General features: G+C 38.8%; 1 long non-coding RNA gene across 4 annotated transcripts in view; it reads left to right on the top strand.

Moving 5' to 3' along the window:
• LOC130679100 (uncharacterized) overlaps window positions 1–20,883 on the top strand; it is a 111,037-nt gene extending 90,154 nt beyond the window's left edge. For 3 of the 4 annotated variants that reach the window (XR_008992077.1, XR_008992079.1, XR_008992078.1), the window contains 2 exons: window positions 16,773–19,385; window positions 20,021–20,883. This is a non-coding gene — a long non-coding RNA (uncharacterized LOC130679100). The remainder of the gene's footprint in view (window positions 1–16,772; window positions 19,386–20,020) is intronic. The other variant, XR_008992080.1, reaches the window with a different exon arrangement.
• The last annotated feature ends 543 nt before the right edge of the window (window positions 20,884–21,426 follow it).

The raw sequence follows: 21,426 nt of genomic DNA on the forward strand, positions 1-21,426 counted from the left end.
TAGTATAGTGATGCTGGCTTCATAGAATGAATTTAGAAGTATTCGCTTCTCTTCTACTTTTTGGAAAACTTAAGGAGTATTAGTTCTTCACTAAATGTTTGATCAAATTCAGTGGTGAAGCCATCTTGTTCAGGCGTCTTATTCTTAGGTAGTTTTTTGATTACCAACTCAGTTTCATTGCAGGTAATTGGTCTTTTCAGATTTTCTGTTTCTTTTGGGTCAACCTTGGAAGGTTGGATTTTTCTAGAAAGTCCATTTTTTTCCTAGGTTATTCAATTTGTTAGCACATAATTTTTCATTGTTTTCTCTAATAATTCTTTGTATTTCTGTGGTATCCATAGTGATTTTTCCTTTCTCATTTCTGATTCTGTTTATATGTGTAGACTCTTTTTTCTTGATAATCTGGTGAGGAGTTTATCTATTTTGTTAATTTTCTCAAAGAACCAGCTCCTGCTTTCCTTGATTCTTTCTATTGTTTTATTCTTCTCAATTTTATTTATTTTTGCTCTAATCTTTATTATGTCCCTCCTTCAACTGACTTTGGGCCTCATTTGTTGTTCTTTTTCTATTTTCATTAATTGTGAGTATAGGCTGTTCATATATGATTATTCTTCTTTACTGAGGTAAGCCTGTATTGCAATCTACTTCCCTCTTAACACTGTCTTTGCTGCATCCCACAGATTTTGCTATGTTGAATTATTGTTTTCATTTGTCTCCATATATTGCTTGACCTCTTTTTTTATTTGGTCATTGATGCATTGATTATTTAGGAGCATATTGTTAACCCCCGCCCCCCATGTGTTTGTGGGGTTTTTGTTTTCTTTGCATAATTTATTTCTCGTTTCAAATGTTTGTGGTTTGAGAAGCTGGTTGATCCAATTTCAATCCTTCTGAATTTACTGAGGCTTTCTTTGTGGCCTAGTATAGGATCTATTCTTGAAAATATTCCATGTGCACTTGAAAAAAATGTCTGTCCTGCTGCTTTTGGGCAGAGTGTTCTGTAGATGTCCCTTAGGTCTATCTGTACCAATATGTTGTACAGTGCCTCTGTGTCCTTACTTATTTTCTGTCTGGTTGATTTGTCCTTTGGAGTGAGTGGTGTGCTGAAGTCTCATAAAATGAATGCTTTGCCTTCTGTTTCCCCCTTTAATTCTGATAGTATTTGTTTCACTTATGTAGGTGCTCCTGTGTTGGGTGCATAGATATTTATTATGGTAATACTCTCTTTATCATTATGTAATGTCCGTCTTTGTCTCTTCTTACTTTCTATGTTTTGAGTCTATTTTGTTTGATACAAGTACTGAAACTCCTGCTTTTTTCTCCCTATTAGTTGCATGAAATATCTTTTTCTGTCCCTTTACTTTTAGTCTGTGTATGTCTTTGGATTTGAAGTGAGTCTCTGGTAGGCAGTATATAGATGGGTCTTGTTTTTTTAATCCATTCTGCAACTCTGTGTCTTTTGATTGGTGCATTCAGACCATTTATATTTAGGGTGATTATTGATAGATATGTACTTATTGCCATTGCACACTTTAGATTCATGGTTACCAAAGGTTCAAGGGTAGCTTCTTTACTATTGAACAGTCTAACTTAACTTACTTAGTATGCTATTACAAACACAATCTAAAGGTTCTTTTTTTCCTCCTTCCTGTTCTTCCTCCACCATTCTTATATACTGGATATCATATTCTATACTCTTGATGTATCCCTAGACTGACTTTGGGGGTAGTTGATTTAATTTTGCATTTGCTTAGTAATGAATTGGTCTACTTTCTTTACTGTAGTTTTATTTTCTGTGGTGATAGCTATTTAGCCCTAGGAACACTTCCATCTATAGCAGTCCCTCCAGAATACACTGTAGAGGTGGTTTGTGGGAGGCAAATTCTCTCAACTTTTGCTTATCTGGAAATTGTTTAATCCTTCCTTCACATTTAAATGATAATCTTGATGAGTAGAGTATTCTTGGTTCAAGGCCCTTCTGTTGCACTGCATTGAATATATCATGCCACTCCCTTCTGGCCTATAAGGTTTCTGTTGAGAAGTCTGATGATAGCCTGATGGGTTTTCCTTTGTGTGTGATCTTTTTTCTCTCTCTCTAGCTGCTTTTAATACTCTGTTCTTATCCTTTATCTTTGCCATTTTAATGATTATATGTCTTGGTGTTGTCTTCTTTGGGTCCCTTGTGTTGGGAGATTTGTGCACCTCCACCGTCTGGGAGACTGTCTCCTTCCCCAGATTGGGGTAGTTTTTAGCAATTACCTCCTCAAAGACACTTTCTATCCCTTTTTCTCTCTCTTCTTCTTCTTCTGCTACCCCTATAATGCAAATATTTTTTCGTTTGGATTGGTCACACAGTTCTCTCAATATTCTTTCATTCCTAGAGATCCTTTTTTCTCTCTGTGCCTCAGCTTCTTTGTATTCTTGTTCTCTAATTTCTGTTTTGTTTGCCATCCTCTCTACTTCATCTAATCTGTTTCTAAATCCCTCCATTGTATGTTTCATTTTAGATACTGTATTTTTCAAACTTTCTCTCTTTCTTGAATTCCTCCCTGAGGTCTTGAAAATTTTTCTCTAGGTCTGTGACCATATTTATGATTTTTATTTTGATGTCTTTATCAGGAAGATTGGTGATTTTAGTTTCACTTGGCTCTCTTTCTGGTGTTTGTGGGATTTTGGTTTGTACTGGGTTCATTTGAAGTTTCATATTTGTAAAAATAACATGGTGTAGGTGGCATCCTCTTGTGCCTAGAAGCTCTTCTGTCTGGAGCTGCTCAGCCTCTGAAGCAATGGCTGGAGTTGCAGGACGGTGGCCCTGGTGCCTGCTTCAAGGAAAGAGCTCTTTCCTGCTTGCTGGCTGCAGTGCTTGCCTCTACTGCCAGGGCCAGTGGGCCACGCATTCAAGGTGGAGTCTCTATGCTATGCCCTTGTAGCTGCCATAGGCAGGGCTTCCCTCTGGTGGGCGTGGTGCAATGGTGGGTGCTGCATGTTTGTGAGCCATTGCCAGTCAGGAGGAAGGAGCAGCAGGCTTGCATTGCAGTGGTGGGACCTTCAAGCTGTGTTGCCAGCCAGGGGGATGGAGCATGTGAAGCTCCTGAAAGTTTGCAACCTGCTGGGCTGAGTGCACCGGGACAATTTTGTCCACCTGTCCTTTCTCCTAAGCAGGAAACTCTGTGCACTCATTGCCCTTTTAGCAGCCCTCTCACTGTTGTGAAGTCTCTCAAAGTGCCTCCCTTTCTTTTGTCCCAGAGTGGCCAGTTTTGTTTACCTGTTCTCCACCAGTGGCTAGAATCTCAGTCTCTCTGAGTATTCTGCCTCTCTTAGGTTTCCAACCCCACTAATCTCCAGAGCACCATGTAATGTAGGTTTGTGCTTCAAGAGCAGATCTCCAGGGCTGGGTGTTCAGCAGTCCTAGGCCTTCACTCCTTCCCTGCTCTGTTTTTCTTCCTCCTGCAGGTGAGCTGGGGTCACGGGAAGGCTTGGGTCCTGCCAGATCGCAGCTTTAGTACTTTACCCTTGTCCATAAATTCTACTCTTTCTCCAGATATAGGCCATGTGTTGCAGCTTTCTTTCCTCTTGCTTTTCCAGGATTAGTTTTATTTGCTATATTTTCATATTATATGTGGTTTTGGGAGGAGGTTTCTGTCTCACTTCTCACACCACCATCTTTAAGGCAATCAGACCATGTTTTCTAAATAAGGATCACAGCCTACCCTGATGAAATCAAGAGGGCTTGGTTGTTCCCACCAGGAAAATGTGACCTGCCATCTAAGAGGGATTCTTGTAGTTAACTCCACTCAAAGCAAGGGGGAGGTGCAGGAGGTACACTGGCTTCAAGGACAGTGAGTGTGCATGGTGGTTGATTCTGGTACGCTTACTGCTCCGACTGACTTCTTACCCAGATCTATAAGTCCATGCCCTGTGCAGCAATCAGAGACTGAGGGGAAAACACAGGGACTCTTTGGTGCATAATCAGGAAGAAGTAGGGGGGCGCGGGGTGGAGGTACTGGCCCTTGATCCACAGTGCCCAGGCTGGAATTCCACCTTTCCTTTGGGCATCCTCACTGACCTGGCATAAGTTAACGTGCCCAGGCCTCCATTTTTTCATCTGGAAAGTGGGAATAAAACCCTACCTGCCTCTTAGTTTGTTATGACAACTGAATGAATTAATACACACAGTGTGCTTAAGGAGTGCCTGGAATCTAGCAAGTTCTCAATAAATGTTATCTAGGGCTATTCCATGAGTTATCAAGACTGTGGCAGATAATAGTTTGACTTTCCTAAATATCATTGTGTCTTGGCATTTCCTTGTTCTCTGCATTGTCATTGCACTTCCGTCACCTCAGTAATGTCAGAGATGAAGATCTGAAAGCAATAGGTCCTTGAGGGCCTCTGGGCAAAGAGAGCACAGAATGTTATGATCCAAGCTCCTGGTTTCTCTTTCTGCTCCACAGCAAGATAACACAAAGAACTGGGAGGAAGCAATGGAGGCAGATGCTGGCCATCACTTCAAGGGGACTGGATCTTTCTCTTTCTCTTAACCTTCAGCCAGAGTCCTCAGAAGAGAAGGAAGTTGACAGAACAATCCAGATAAGTTCAAGGAATCTGGAGCCAAGTAGAGGGCAGCTCTGCCCATTCTCAGAGCTTGAGAAACAAGGAAGAGTTGAGAGACTTGCCTGGGTAGAACAATTTTCCCTGCACTCCCTATGGGGCTAGTGATGGTAGAGGAGCAGAGCCTGCCCCAGGAGATTTTCTGAGGCTCTGGGGTGGCGTGCAAGTGGCAGGAAGATAGCTAGGTCCAAAAGTCTTTAGGTTGGGAGTCAAGGAAGATGAAGTGACTAACTTCATTGATGATGTGACCCTGGAGGAGCCAAAGTACATCACAGTGGGGAATCAAGGACTAGTTGCTGCCCCCTCCAACTCCAAGACAACACAGAGGTGGTGTGTCATCCCTTGGAAATGTACATGCCATCTGAGGAGTGAGAATGGAGCTCTAAATTCACTGAATTTCTATCAGCACTCAGAATGGGTTTTTAAAGTAGAAGGTAAGTGGAGTCATAAATCAAGACAATTATGTTGACTGCTCACCTGAGTGAAATATTACCCAAGCCCATAGCAGCTTCCATGCTGATAGGAGACGGTGCTGTGCACAAGTAGCAGCATCTCAGATGTGCACACCGGTGGGTACCATTGACAGGACATGTGAGATTTTGTTTTGTTTTTGCTAATACTGAAGATTTAGTGCTAACTCTGAGCTAGGCACTGTGCTGTTTTAAAATGGGATTATCTTATTTCATTATCAAAAGCACTAGGAGATAAAAACTATTATTTTCCCCACCTTACAGATGTTAAATTTGAAGCCTAAAGAGGTCAAGTTTACACTTTTACTTTGCTATAGGCAGGGATTCATGTCCAGGCCAACTGTTGATATGGCCTAATGTAGTAAAGTGCCATGACGCCTTGCCTCTCTTGGACAGTTGTCACTGGCAGACCCTTTGACAGATGCTGGTGTTGGCAGTAACCAGAGACGTCACTGAAGGCGCATGTGCAGGAAAGGTGGAGCACATGGCTACCTCTTGGAGCCAACATGACTGATGTTCAGGTCATATGGGAGAAAACCTAAAATATTTGGGAGATATTTGAAGGCCAGCTGTAGTCCTTGCTGAAGAGGGCCAAACCAGAAGATAAATCATGATTTTGTCATTGCCATTATGATCTTATCTCTGTGTCTGGGCTGTTGTGGCTTAGGGACAAAGGCCAGGCAGTCAGCACCCGCACCTTACAAAGAAGGCATCCTTGTATTGTCTTCTAGCACCTAGTGTGACTGGTTCCAGTCGAGTTCTCATTACTTTGATGTTAGCATAATTGTTCTCACAGGGTTTTATTTTAGGATCTTCTCTTAGGCCTTGGTGTTCTGAAATTCCCTAGTGATGTGAGCAGTATGGACCTCATTCCCCCTCATTGGCATTCACAGACCATTTTGATCTGAATCATTAAATCCTTCCTCTGCCATGGGACTTGTCTTCCATGTACCGTCCATGTGCAGTTCTTTTTTTCTAGAACCTGTTAGTTTTATGTAGAATCCTTACTGATAGGCTCTCTAAGGGTTTTGTTTGTTTCTCTCTCAGTTTTCCACCTTGTCATGCTTTATATCCTGGGAAATCTTGATTTTAACTTCCAGCTTTCTTTTGAATTTATTTTAATTGTCATAAATCATGTTTTTAGTATCAAAGAGCTCCTTCTTGCTGTTCTTGGTTTCTTTTTTTAATGGCATATATATCTTGGTAGATGCAAAATCATCTCAATTCTCTCTGAGAATTATAATTGGAGTTCATTGTTGTTTCTTTAACTTCTCTTCTGCTCTTTGGATTATCTCCAATTCCTCTGGGATCACTTTTTGCTATTTGTAACTATGTAAGGTGTTGAATACATTAACTAACCTTATTGTGATAATTATTTCATAATATATATGTATGCCAAATCATCACATTGTACACCTTAAACTTACACAATATGTCAAATACATCTCAATAAAGCTGGGAAAGAAACTAAAATTGAAAATTACTTTGACTACTGAAATAAACTAAAAAATAAAGATGTTGATCAATTCTGCTTAGTGATCCTTGGTAGTTGGGGTGGCTTTACTTTATTCTTATATTAGTAGGTCTGTTTCATGATATATTTTCCCTCCCTTTTACTGGGAAGTCTGGCCAGAAGCCCTGTGTAGTTGGAAAGGGGGAGTTCATGGACAGGATTTTTTTAGGATAAGTAGACAAGGAGCTAGCAGCTAGATACTAGTCCCCCAGATTCCAGATAAAGAAGGGCATTACTGTGAGACTGCAGTTCACATACCATAAACCATAGATGTTTTCCTGTGGCTTATTCAAGAGATTTGTTCTGGAGGTAATGATGATGGTAAAGATGATAGCTAATATTGATGTGGCTATTGATCATCTGCCAGCACTGTCTTAAGAACATCACATATATAAATTCATTTACTACTTATAGCAGTTCTTTAAGTTAGGTACTGTTATATTCCCTTTTCATACACAAGAAAATGGAGGCAGAGAGAAGTTAAGTAAACTGCCCAAAGTTACACAGCTAGTAAGTGGCAGAAGCAGGCTTTGAACCAAGGTAACATTGCTCCACCGTCATTCCTTTAATCTCTAGGTTATGTTTCTGCACTGATTGCCCTCTGTAAATAGAGGTGAGGACTGTGTGGTAATTAAAACAGTTTTTCGTATATATAGACCTTCGTTTCCATATACAAGTTTAAAGAACGTATCATTCCCCATGTTGCCCTCATCCCTACAAACTCTGAGCTTGGGGTTGTTCCAACTTTGATACTGGTGGAAAAGCTCCTGCCCCACATCACTGCAGGCCCTCTTGTAGGCAATTCTGTGCTGTTTTACCTGCTTAGAGGTTTCCATCTGCTTCCTGTCACCCAGAAATTTGTTTAAATTTCTCATTCACTAATGACCACTGTTCTTCACTCCCCTGTCTAAAGCATTTTGCGGTTACTGTTTATTCTCTTCTGTACTTCTATATTACTATTTCGGGGGCTTTCAGGGGCCTGGGCTGTAAATTTCTGCTCAGGCTGCTATCTTAAAATGACTTCAAAACTAAATATGTTTCTGTGGGTATTTCTGCCATTTTTCTATATTGAAATGGTGTGGTGAAGGGGGGGAGTCTAGTAAACATAATGTTCCTCATGTAATTGTAGATTAATGATACCAAAAAAAAATTTTTTTTAAAAAGATCAAATTAAAAAAATATATAGGTTCAAATTGTACTATATTCATATATATGTACATACCTTATATATAATTAAGAAAGATACACATTATCACTTGAACGGAGAATTTACGAGTGTGGATTCCAAACTCATTATTCTGAATAATTTTCACTAGGACTCCAACTAAATATTTAAGGGATTGGAGAAAGGGTTTATTTAAGCTAAAATCAGTTTGAATGTTCTGGGTAGTTAAGTGAAGCAATACGTTAGAGGAAGATGAAGGATGATAGTTTGTACTTCTAAAGAATTGAGCAAGTTACTGAGAAATCATCTGAAGTGGTTTGTGAGATGCTTATCCTGTGTTGGCCAAGCTTTCAGTATCAAAGCAAAAGAGTTTATTTTTTTTTTCTCACAAAATCGTCAATACTTTTCTCTTATAGCTATTATAAGGATTTTATCAGCTAATAAATATAGAAAAGCACAAGGACTGGCATGTTGTAGGTGCTTGATAAGTGTTAGTTTACTCTGTAATTGTGGAACCTCAAACCAAACTGAAACATTAATGTTAGAAACTGACTTGATTTGATATGCAGAAGAGAAAGCGGTACAGAACTATAGTTAAACTCACAGACTATGAAGTCATAGAAACAGGTTCAAGTCATAATTCTACCTCTTCATTGTGTGTCTTCCTATGATTCAGTTCCTTATCTGTAAGATGGAGGTCATAATAATTTCTCTTTTGTGCAGTTATTAGGAGGAATAAATGAGATAATATGTGCAAGATACTCAGCACATTATAAAATGGATATAAAGTACTTAGTACATTATGTGGTACGTAGTAAATGCTCAATAAATGTTATAGTTCTTTATCATACTTACTGTAACTCCCATGCTTTGAGATATACTTTATACTGGTAAATATTTTTCAAAAGCATGGAGCACAAAGGCACTGGGTAATAATGTGATCTTCACAGCAAATGATTCCTTAGAGAATCACTTTCCCATAGAGTGTTTGGTAGAACTTTAGCCCCTGGGGATGTTTTGAGACAAAGAGTTTCATGTTCAGATAAGTTAAGGAAACAAAACATATTCAATCCCACTTTGTGTATTAAAGGTCTAACAAATTTAGTTAAAAAAAAAAACCTTAACTTTGTTTAACCTAATGCTTCCTCTAAATTTCTTGCCACATAGTAGCATTTCTAACCTATAGAACCAAAATATTATGGAACATTCTTTGGGAAACTGCTTTATGTCTTTAGGTTTTAGAGTGTATAGTTCTGGGGGTTAAGGGAAGGGGGAATTGGAGGAGAATGATCAAAAGCTACAAACTTCCAGCTATAAAATAAGTAAGTACTAGAGATGTTTCTTCTTTAGAGAAAATTGATAACAACATCTAAAAATAGATTTTTCAGTTCCAGCTTTGCTTTTACGTTTGAAAAATAATAAACAGGTAAAAACAAAGAAGCTGTATGTTTAGCAAGGAAAATTATTACTGTGTCATTATTGTAGACTTATTTCCAAGTCATCTCCTAACGTATCCCTTTTATCCACGGTAGATGATTCTGATTTATAAAGTCACCAAAGTGAGAAATTTTTAACTTTAACTGTATACCACAGGTGCTTTTCACAGTGAGAGAGTAGAGGAATGGGAGCAGAGAATGAGATACCACCAGTTAGAAGTGTGGTACCTAAAGGCTAGATGTGAGAAGAAATAAGTAAAGAAAGTAGAAATTTGGGTTTTTTTGTTTGCTTTCTTGGTTTTTGTAATTGCTCTGGATGTAGAACTTTGATGAGAAAGAATGATAACAAATACAGGACATATGGGAAATTTCTAAACAGAAATGCATGATACACAACTCCAGTACTTTACCAATAGTGAAGGTACAAGTTTTTTCTGAAGTTATGCAGGCCAGCTTGTGTCCCCTTTGAATGTGACTCTGTGAAGAGATTGCCATATCCCTTGGGATTGAATAGGGTAACACATGAAACATCATTATCAATTCAATTGAGTAACAATAGATAAGACACTATTTTAGGTAGTCTATGGGGAAAGAGAGAATATAAAGCTGACAATTCTTAAATTATTAGTAATCTAGTAGGAAAATTAAGAAATATGTTTATGTTATCAGAGTATCATAGAATGTCATAGCTAAATCAATACTAAGAGAGCTCAGCAATTCATGAAACTGGTGGATTTACAAGCTCTCTGACAATCAGTTTGCCTGAATGAATGTGCATTGATTTGCACTTTCTAGGAAAAGAGTAAAGAAAATGTTTTTCCTGTTAGTCTGCTTTGAAAGAGCTCCCAATAGAAAAGAAAGGGATATAAGGCCAGTAGAAGGGGTAGAATGATTTTCTCCTCTGCCTTGGATACCAAACTGGTTTTGTATGTCTGCTCAGTGAATTACAAGTTAAAATAAAAGAAACTGGTTTCATAAAGACCTTTCCAGACTACTTGGCCCAGCTAGTGCCATTTAGGAGTCCAAGCAAGCAGCAATGTATGGCACAGGGATGGGGTGGGAGCCCTAGGGCCCACACAGTGTCTGACAAGCAGTGGGCACTCAGTCAGCAGCTGATGAACAAACAAAGCCCCAGAACGTTTGGATTATTGACTTTGGGAGCAGCAGGAACTCATGCTGTTGGCATGGATGTTGCTGGTCATGGCAGCCACCATTAAGATCAGCAAAAAAAGAAGTTTTTAAGTGGCTTTATGGGAAGAGGACAGGAGGGATATGAAAAACAAAAAAAAGTTGAAGAAGAAGAGCCATGTCACACAGGGACCAGAGATGCCAACTTGTTCACAGCACGTATGAGATACGCAGGATCTCAGGGAATATGTGGCGATGGGTGGGAAGGAGATTAGTGGAGGGGGAGTTGGTTTGCAGTACCAGCAGCTGTGGGCAGGAGCAGGAAATTTCATGAATATTAAACTGACTTCCCTTGTATCCACCTTTTGGGGGAGCCTGCAGACATTTGGGTTATATAAAGTACAACATAAGAATAAATCTAAAGGTTTTCTGTGCTATAAAAGCAAAGAACAAAGGTAGATTAACCCAGACAGAAAGAAACATACATCTGGTTATAGTACAGCTATGTTTTATAACATTGTATAGGTGGAAAAGTAAATGCCAAAGGGAATGGGCCAGTGTTCATGTACTGACTTCTGGTATCAATAGGTCATCTCTTTTAACAGTGAGCACCATGTGTTTGGAAAAATGCTCACTCTGGGGTGGCATGGGAGAGACTGTCTTTACTGTGCTGCATAGCTTCTCTAGTGATGCAAGGTTCTGATTTACTGTCTAGTCTTAAACACTTGTCAGTACACCCCATGAAGTTCTAGGCCAGTTTAGTTTGAAACAGATCCCAGAAAAGTTCTTGCACAATGTACATTTAAGAGGGTTTCTTTGGGCAAAAGTAGTTACATGGTGAATTCCATTCTCAGAGACATCCTTTTTTTCAAAGGTTATGTGGCGGTGACTCCACTTGGCGGGTATACACTATGGAACAAAACCTGAAGCAATACAAAAGCCCAGACAAAAAAGTCAAATCACTTTCTTAGGGAGTGATATGTACAAATATCTTTAGGGTGTCATGTAGAAATTACACTCTTGAAAGTGAGAAGTATCTAAACCAAAGTTCTTGTGGCCATGTAAACTTATTTCTGTTTGTACTATCATATTAAAAATTATATAGTAAAGTGTATTGAAATAGCAGTAAAACCATGTGACATATGATTGGTGCTCTAAATACTTTAATATATGGATATAGGGATGAGAACCTTATTTGGCTTGTTTCTCTTTTCACAAATCTGTCAGCATCCTTTGCCATTTCACATTCTTCACTTCATTTTCCTCTTCATATTTTTCCTGGTCCATCTGAGTTACATGACATGTGGTTCTTTGTCTCATGGAGACACATAACTGAAAAGCCTCTGTAAATGCTTTCCATGTTAGGGCACCCAAGTTGTGTCTTCAGCTCTTGCTGACAGCATATCTTGTTCCCGCAGAGATCTCTCTTCTCCCTGCTACTTTTGTTTCTGCACCACCTACTTTTTTGATATCCACAGCTTTTGAAACTGTGTTTATTTTTCCATTTTGGTTGCGAAAGTTTCCAGCCTGACAGATAACTTCACTTTTAGAATCCACAGGACTTGGTGTGGTTTATTCATAATTGTGACCTAAATGGCAGACAGTCCTTTATTGATTTTTATGCTCAGCCAGTGTTTGAATGGCTGTCTTGTAAAAGGATTAGCTGGAGAAAGAACTGGGATACACCTTAATGTAGCACATCTGTGCCTTTGTAATACATGTATTTTATCCTAGGCTACACTTTCTTTTCCTTAAGGCCTCTTGGTTGAGGGTGAAGGAATGATATCCTGGATTAAAATGTCAGTTTTAGAAATTCTTTTCTGACTGGCATTAAGCAAGCGAAGAAGATAGGATCTTAAAAGATTGCTCATGAGTAATATATACAGTATTTATGTGGCCAGTAATACAGTGATGGCTCTTCAGTAATCAACCAGCAGCATATTAGTGGATTATAATGATGAATTGTTTGGAAGGAGACTTCCTGGATCTTAATGGTTTTTACTTTATTTTTATTAAGGTATAACTGAATATAGTATCCTATTAGTCCCCTTTGTGCCTCAAATTGTTTCTACAAATAATTTTTCAAATACATGGAAAGGAACATTGGTAGAAAAATTATCATAAGCAAGAGCCAATCAAAAATAATAAGAAACAGGAACAGATTCTCAGAGACTCCAGATATTTGAATTATCGGACACAGATTATAAAATTATTTCTTTGGTATATTCAAGGAGATAAAGGATAAGTGTAAAATCAGGGGAAACAGAAACTATAAATTTCAGTAAAACACAAATAGAAGTTCTAGAATTAAAATAATGAAAATTTAAAACTTAGTGGACAGGTTAAGAAACAATTAAAACAGTGGAAAAGAAGATATGTTAGAAGCACAGAGTGACCAAGAAAATGGAAAATGTAAAACAGAAAGACACATGAGAAGATGTAACATATTTTTAACTGGAAGAGAGAAGATACAAACACGGCAGAGGCAATTTAGAGGTAGTGACTTAGGACTGTCCTGAACTGATGAAAGACATCAATTTACATTAAACAGCTTAATGAATCCCAAGCAGGATAAATAAAAGAAACTCAGATCTAGATAGTGAAATTGCAGAAAACCAAAACTAAAAAGTAGCTAGAGAAAGACAGACATTCCCTTTAAAGGAGCAACATTAGACTAACGTTGGTATTTCAACAGCAAACGCAGAAACTGGAAGAATGTAAAATAACTGCTGAAGGAAAATAATTATCAACTTAGAACTTCTTTTTCTTGAAAATATCCTACAGAAAAAAGTGAAGTAAAGACATTTTCAGACAAACATTTTCATGGCCCTATTTGGTCATAAATTCATTTTTTAATATACAGTTGACCCTTGAACAACATAGGTTTGAACTGTATGGGTCCACTTACTTGCAGATTTTTTCCAATAAATATATTGAAAATTTTTTTGGAGATTTGGGATAATTTGAAAAAATATGTTCTTTTCTCTAACTCACTTTATTTTAAGAAATCAGTATATGGTACATACAATTCTTAATTCTTAATCAATTCTTTATATTATTGATAAGGCTTCTGGTCAACAGTAAACTTTAGTAGTTAAGTGTTGGGAAGTTATACACAGATTTCTGACTATCTGTGGGAGGGTCAGTGCCCCTAATCCCGCATTGTTCAAGAGTCAACTGTACTTAAAAAAAAAAAGGAAGAAATCAGTGTCTAATAGGCAGGGGAGGTGGGCCTCCAGGTATTTTTCTTTATCTAAGTGAGTCATGATCAAAAGGTCTTGGGAACCCCCAATTATCTGACACTATAAGAACTTGTCTTGTTTCCCTACCTTGGTGATAACTTTGTGGTCTGCTAGCTGCTGAGAAAGAAGTCCGGGAATCATCCAGACACCTCTCTCTCTCTCTGATTCCTGGTCTTCCTCATACTCCCTAGTGTGCACACTGCTTTTCTGTTCTGGAAGAGTTGACTTCTTGGCTTTTTCATCTTTGCGTGCAGCACTTCCCATCCCAGACCCCATGTGGCCATACTAGCTCCTACTCACTTCAGAAGTCATTCCCACTAGGAAGCTGTCCCTAATAGCCTGCACCTTTACCACCCCAGGCTGGCTGATTCCACAGCCCACCCTCAGCCTCTAGTTTTCAGTTTACTGACTCAAAAAAGCTGTACATTCATTTTAGGATTGGATACATTCTGCCACAAGGTCCTTGGGAAAAGTAAAACAAACATTCACTTCTTCCAAGTGTCTGTAAGAAGGCCCAATTTCCCAAACCATTAGCAACACTGACTATTATTATTAAAAACAATAATTAAACTTAGCAATTAGAAGAAAGTAATTAATGTTTTGCTTTCATTGTGTTTTAATCTCTAGATCTTAGATAACTAATGATACTGAACCTATTTTTTTCTCTCAGATTTTTTTGAGAACTGTTTTTCTGGAATATTCAGCTTTTTCTTACAGATTTGTATAAAGCTTCTCATAGAGTAAGGTCATTATAGTGATGTTTATTGTACAGATTTCAAATACTTCCTACTAGTTTGTCACATTACTAATCCCTATCTGTGGGGTGGCATCTTGCTCGTCAAGTTTTCATTTGCTTTGCTTGTTTATTGTCTGTCTTCCTTCACCAGACTGTAAGTTCCACGATATTGAGAATCTTCATTTATCTTGTTACATCCCTAGCACCTAACCACAAGGCACAGCACATAGTAGGTCATCAATAAATACTTATTAAATGAATGAAATACATGAATATCCATTACAGACCAGGTCCCGTAGTGATGCTGAGGATGCAGAGGTAAAAGAAACAGTCCCTGACTTCACAGTGCAGTCTTGGGACTGACTCTAAGCATGTTCTCAGAACCATGACATTACAGGCCTCCAGAACTGGTGGGATCCCCGAAAGGGATTAAGACAGAGGGAAGCATCTTCAATGGTGCCCCATGATTCCTGCTCCCTGCTATTCAGGCTATTGTGAAATTCCCTGCCTGCCGGGAGCCATGCTACTCAAGCTGTGTAGCAAAGCTCAGGCTGGAGGAACCCCCACAAATCAGGAGCCTTCGCAGCTGGCTCCCTCTATTACCCACTTTGATTTTGTTATTTTCCATTATACTATTGACTTTGTTTTTACTTACACTGTTGCCAAAGATTAAGCTAACCTTTGCTAAGCAGCACAGAAATGATGAGAACATAAACTTCCCAAAAGCTTTTCAGGACAGTGCTCCTGAAGAATAGAACACACAGGGCCAAATAGCGATCTTAGCATAAAGTACAGAAACCTGCTGTTAGTTAGTCAAACGACCACCCCATTTCCACTGAGAATGCCCCCCTTGTTTACAATGCTAGTGAAACTAGTGATGGAAAGTTTTCTAGAAATCAAGTTATGAGAGAATGTTGGATGGAATAACCCTGTTGACACTTAATTAATCATTTCATGTTTTCTTTCCTCTACTACTTCTATAGTTTGTTTTTCTTTTTTCCTAATTACAGCCCTTTACTAGAATTTGTGCCTCATACGTGAAATTACCAAGTACCATAATTTTCCAGGAAGTAAAGATACCTCAAAACAAGTGCTGGGCATAGAAGCCATGGAGCATAAATCTGCAAAGAAGTGAAAAACTAACCTTTACAAAAAATATTACTTCCTCTCACTTACCAGCTTTACATCTCCCTGTATGGCCCCGTAAGATGGCTGGTTAGTCAGAGACGGGTAAGATTCCTCAAGAGAGGAATAACCTAAGACAGGCACAGTCGCAGGGGGGCCATCAGGTGAGAAAAAGGGGGCCAACAGAGGTGAGGCTTAGAACCTCACCCCCCCCAGTTCTGAGAGAAATCTTCTACACCTGTGGATGTTTTGTTGCCCTTGTTCAGCTTGGATTAAGACCTGGTCTGTAGGCACAAACCTGATCATCTACACCTGCCTTCTTACAGTTTTAAATCATGCTTTCTATCTATATCTTGCATTTACCTACTACATTAACATTTTATTAGATTCACATATAAAGTATAACAATCAAATGAATAATCATACATTATATTTGACGTGATTGTTTATAGTTTAAGATTTGTAGTTAAAACAGAAACAGTTTCTGTGATATGAATGCCCTTGTATTGTTCACCATGTAAGAACTTGTTTAGTCCCTGCAGTAGTGGAGTCATGGAGACTTGTGTAGCATATGTTAGGGAGATTTTAGTATCCACACAGAAGAAAGAAAAATGTAGATAAGAAGAAGAAATTTAGTTTGCTGCCTACTGTGCCCTATAAAGGAGTATAAGATGAAGATATGAGTTTATGATTTTAGATTGATTATAAATTTATTAAAGCCTCTAAAAATATTTTTGTGGGAAAGAATCCTAGCAAACTGTGGCACTAGGTGACCTGTATTTCACCCTGAGCTGATAGACTCCATAGTCGCTGCTACATACTGCACGCTCCTACGGTCACATGCACTACTTAGAAACTGCATTGCATAGAAACGTAAAACACAATAGAATACATGTTAATAAGAAAAGTTTCAGTCAAAGAACAGAAAAACAATCACCTGTCTAACGCTTGACCAACCATGAATAGATTAGAAAGGAAAAGAAAGAAAAAAGCTTGCCTATGCTTATTAACCAACTGCCTATACTAATTAATCATCAGAACAATAAAAAATAATCATATCCTTGTGCAAAATGGTATAAATAAAGCTGTCATCGACACTTTGTCGAGAGACCACCTCCATCTGACTCCGTGTGCTGTCTCTCCATAAGCCGACTCCATCCTGCACCTTCGGGCATCCCACCCCTAGGCTGGAGCTGGACTCCCGCACCTGCCCTTGAGTATAAGCTAGACCCAGTGACTGACTTCTAACAGTGGAACTGAACAAAAATGATGGGATATGCCACTTTTCAAGACTGTTACGGGGAGACTGTGACTTCTAGCTTGTTCATTCTCTCTCTCTTCTTTCTCAGAGCCTCTGCTCTGAGGGCAGGCGAGCTGCCATGCTGTGAGCTGCACTATGGAGAAGGCCACCAGGCAAGCACCTGAGGGATCAAAGCTAGGGAAGAACTGAAACCTGCAGCCCAAAAGGCCACAAAGAGCTGAATCATGCCACCCACCAGTTTGGAAGCAGATCATCCTGCAGTAAAGCCTTCAAGGAGCCCACGTGCTAGCCAGTGACCTAACTGTAATCCTCCTAAAGATGTTGAGCCAGAGGCACTCAGCTGGGCCTCACCCTGATGCTTGAGCCACTAAAACTGTGTTTGTTGTTTTAAGCCATTAAGTTTGGGGTTAATTTTGTTAATCAGCAATAGCTGACCAATACAGAGACCTAGAGAGTTTAGGCATAATTGCCCCAAATTCATCCCCACAGTGCTTCCCTATCAGTTACCTCGCTGTGAAGGGAATGGAAAAAGAAGTGAAGTGGTGAAAGTAGGAAAGACACTTAGGAACAGATGCTTTCTTACCTCTTCCCCTTTTTCAAGCACATCAAAGAGAAGGCATTAGTCCCACTGAAGATGCCATCTTGCTACAACCTCAAGATAGAGAAAAATTGCAATAATTTTAGATATTTGCAGCAATGACTCAAGAAGGAAGCAGACATTTTTCCCCCACTACTACCCCTATCCTTCTCCATCTTGCACCTCTGGCATTTTCCCTAAGGTTGTCATCCTTGCAGAAACAGCTGCAGAAGCAGAAATGGAGGGCACAGGAGGCATCCAGGAGTAGTGAAGTGAGAACAAAAGGATGGTGGAGCAGAAGTGCTGTGTTTTATTTCTTTTTCTGCCTCAGTGTAGTTCTTAGCACAACATGAGTTCTTACCACACTGCCAACATAAATTATGAGCTAATTATTTGGGCTCACAGAAAGACTTGTTCAGATCTACTTTTACAATTACCAGGGAAACAAAATGAGAATTGCATCTCTGTAAGTTCTAGCTCTCAACTTTATGGAAACACATGTTGTTAGAAGGGGCCTTATCAGTGATACAATGAAAAATGTATAAGCGAGAGAGAATATCTCATTAGGACAAAGAGAAAAGATACTACAGAGGTGTCCAGCAAACTCTCAGTTGTTTCACAGGTTATGATGAACACCTTAGAGTTACTCTGACGAATGACAAAAGATCTGAACTATCACAACCTTCTGTCAGACCAGAATGGACTTTCTTCCATGTACCAATATTTTTTAGTGACAGCAATGTAAACTTAAACAAAAGCAAAAATAAAGCCTTGATTTTATTTATTTATTTTTTGGGTTACCTTCCAGGCAGCAGAGGCTATATGACAAAGTACTGACCAGTGAAGTGAAAGAAGAAGTCTATGGTAGGGCTTTTAAGAAAATACAGACTTCCTGATTTAAAAAAAGGAATAAACTTAACTGGCATATGCCTTTGCTCTTTCTTTCTTTCTTTTTTGCTTGACTGGAATGCAGTTACAATGTCTGAAGATGCAGCAGCCATTTTGTGACCATTGGAAAATCTACTTGCCAGGTACTGCAAATGGACAAGAGAAGAAACCAGATTGATTCTCTGAGGGAATCCTTATGCCACTACCCTGCCACTGGGCTGCTACCTTCAGACCTGTTATCTAAACAAAATAATCATTTTACTTAACTAATCCATGAAAACACAGAAACTCAGAAAAAAAAGGAGGAATTTTATCCCCGTGATCAGAGTTTCTCTAAATGGTTTATAAATAATTTTCCAGTGGCTAAAACACTAGCTTTAAAATACATGTATTTTACCAACTAACTCATTCAATTCAGGATATATGGTGTCCTTTTACAGGATTAGTTGACTATTCCATTCACTATATTTCTAAGGGAAAAAATGGGCAAAGTATCATTGAAAGAGATGTTGACCAAAGGCTGCTTGAACATCCTTTTGAACTGTGGGAGTCTGTCACAGAGCTCTTGGCCTATATTTTGGCTGTGGCACCCCTAGAAATTGAAATCTTGATATATTATAGCCTGAAGAGATTTCAGTGTTTCTCGAAGCTTTTTCTGTAATTTACTTGAGAAATTCTTTTAAATAAAAGGCTGAAGTTGGGAAAGACCTCCTGGACTATTCTTTAAGTATTCGTGTTAAATGTTACCTTATTAAAGGCACTGAGATGTCTCATAGTTAAATCATGTGTTAATTTTTTTTAGTCCAGCATAGGTCATAGAGCCCTTTTCTTGTATAACACTTTCTTCCATGTACCATCTTGAAGTTCTGGCTTAGAAAACCCTAAAAATCTAGAATGACACCATTTTCACAATTCAAATTTTCCTCATTTTTCTTTTTTTTAGATTTTTTACTCTTAAGTTGTTTTGCTCACTATTAGGAAAACTTACAGACAACATTAGACAGAGCAACACTGAACTCCTTTGCAAATTCAGTCACATCAAATAATTTCCTCTTCCTTAATGGAAATTGTTCACAGGTAATCACTAAGACTCATTGTATGGCAGAAGATCCTGTGACTCTGTTCTGAATGGAGGGTTTTTTTTTCTGTTTAATGATATCTCTTTGAGTGCTATCTTTCAATTAGCTGGACCAACACTGCTGTGCTCTGTCTCTGTCCCAAAAGGAATGCACTGAGGTAATGAATCATCTCTCCATATCTGCAGATTCATTTTTGACTTTCATTTCCAGAGCTGATGAAGGCTATAGTTAATACATGTGAGCTTTTTATTAGCCTGGTCTATAGGACTTTGGAAAATGTTTGGAGCCATGGACCTCCAAGCTGAAGGGGAGAAATCAGCTTATTCTCAACAGCCTACAGAGACAGTTGTTAACATGGCAGGTCAGTTAGTGACCTCTTTTTCTTAAAGCTTTTCAAAATGCCTAAGTGCCATAGAGTAGGCAGAGTATATAGTAGAGCTTTTTAAACTAAATTTGGGTTGGTCTTTCACTTATATCATATTTTGGGGTAGAGTGCTTTTATTTTTTAATTTGACAGACATTGATTGAGCACTCACCTTTGCAAAGCACCATGTCAAAAATTCTGATGGTATGGGAGATTGTTTTTCAACTCGACCACAAAATAAACTTCTATCCCTCATGTCTTTCTTAAAATATGACTTTAACTTTTCTGTTGGGAACTGTGGTCCATATTCCCTCCTCCATGAAAATGGGTGGGCTTTTGTGACTCTTGTGACCAACAGAGAATGGCAGAAGTGACACAGAGGCAGCTTCCCCCTTGCTCACTGGAATCTTCTCTGTTGAAACTTTCAGCTGCCATTTAAGCTTTTTACTGCCCTGAGGCTGCCATGCTGGGAGGAAGTGCGGACTATCTCATGGAAAGACCACAAGGAGAAACCCCAAGACCACATGGAGTTTGACAGATGCCCAGCCAGCTCCCAGTTGCTCAGTCCCCACTCCCAGCGACCCAGCTCCAGCCTGCATCCGACTGCAACTCTGTGCTGCACCCTAAGCCAGAGCTGCCCCAAGCCCTCCCCAGATTCTTGACTCACACAGACTATGAAGTGTAATGGAATGACTATCATCTTAAGCCACTAAGTATGGGAGTAAAATTGCAACATGGCTATAGGTACTGGAACAGAGGGGTACAAAGGTGGTAGTACATGGTCTTTGGGCTAAAAGGGGCTTGGAATACTGACGGGAAGACCAAATATGCATATAAGGAGAACAAAAGTGTGGATGAAGGAAAGAGGCAGACCAAAAAGACTAGCAATGGGCTAAACATGGGAATAGATTGACTCAGGTTTTCAAACTGTTATGGAGAAGCCACTTTCAAATATCAGACCTGTTGCCTGTTGTTGAAAGTCCCGACAGAACTTGAAGACCAAAGATTGTCAAGGAATGGGGCAACTTGTAAATCCAGCTTCTGGTTTATAGTTGGTTGTAAAAATTCCTGTAAGTTTTAAGTAATGTGAAATTACATTAGCATTTCTATGGAAAAACAATAATAAGCCTTTTCATGCATTATCCTATTTGATCATCATAAAACCCCAATAGATTGTCAGTTGGTCCAACTTCCCAATTTACTAGATAATTTTCTTGAAAAAATTAAGAAATACCCGGCTCAAGTTAATCAGTTAAACATGCGTGCCTACTATGGGCAGAGAAGAAATATAAACATAATGGCAGAGGAAAAAACATAGAACATAATTCATACCATGAAGTAGTGTAAAACCTCACTGGACATTCGTGACAGAATCACACACACAGATACACATAAATAGTTCATAACAATAAGGAAAAAATGTTAAGTGCACATTGTTGGGTACAAAGTAAAAGAGTTTAACACATTTGTCTGTCTGAAAGTAGTTTTTTGCTTCAGGCTACCATTGCCCTAAATGCTTTTTATGATTCTGCCCCACACCTGATAATGAAAATCCAAGATCAAAGCGGTTGGGCTTGCTATTCTGTTTACCCTGGCCTTTGCCCTAAAGATAATAATGAAACACAAACATTACCTGAACCGCATATTTTTCCTAGAAAGTCTTCACATGTCTAGAGTAGCATTACTCAAAATGTACTTTATAGAACATTGTTCCCATAAGATGTCTTGCAGAAAAAAAAAGAATTTTTGAGTAAAATAAATTCTTCATACTGTATCCTTCAATGCATATTAATATATTAAAGGTTCTGAGAAGTCCTACAGTTAAGAAACCTAC

This window comes from Manis pentadactyla, chromosome 10, assembly GCF_030020395.1.
Source record: "Manis pentadactyla isolate mManPen7 chromosome 10, mManPen7.hap1, whole genome shotgun sequence".
In the NCBI taxonomy this organism is placed as follows: domain Eukaryota; kingdom Metazoa; phylum Chordata; class Mammalia; order Pholidota; family Manidae; genus Manis; species Manis pentadactyla.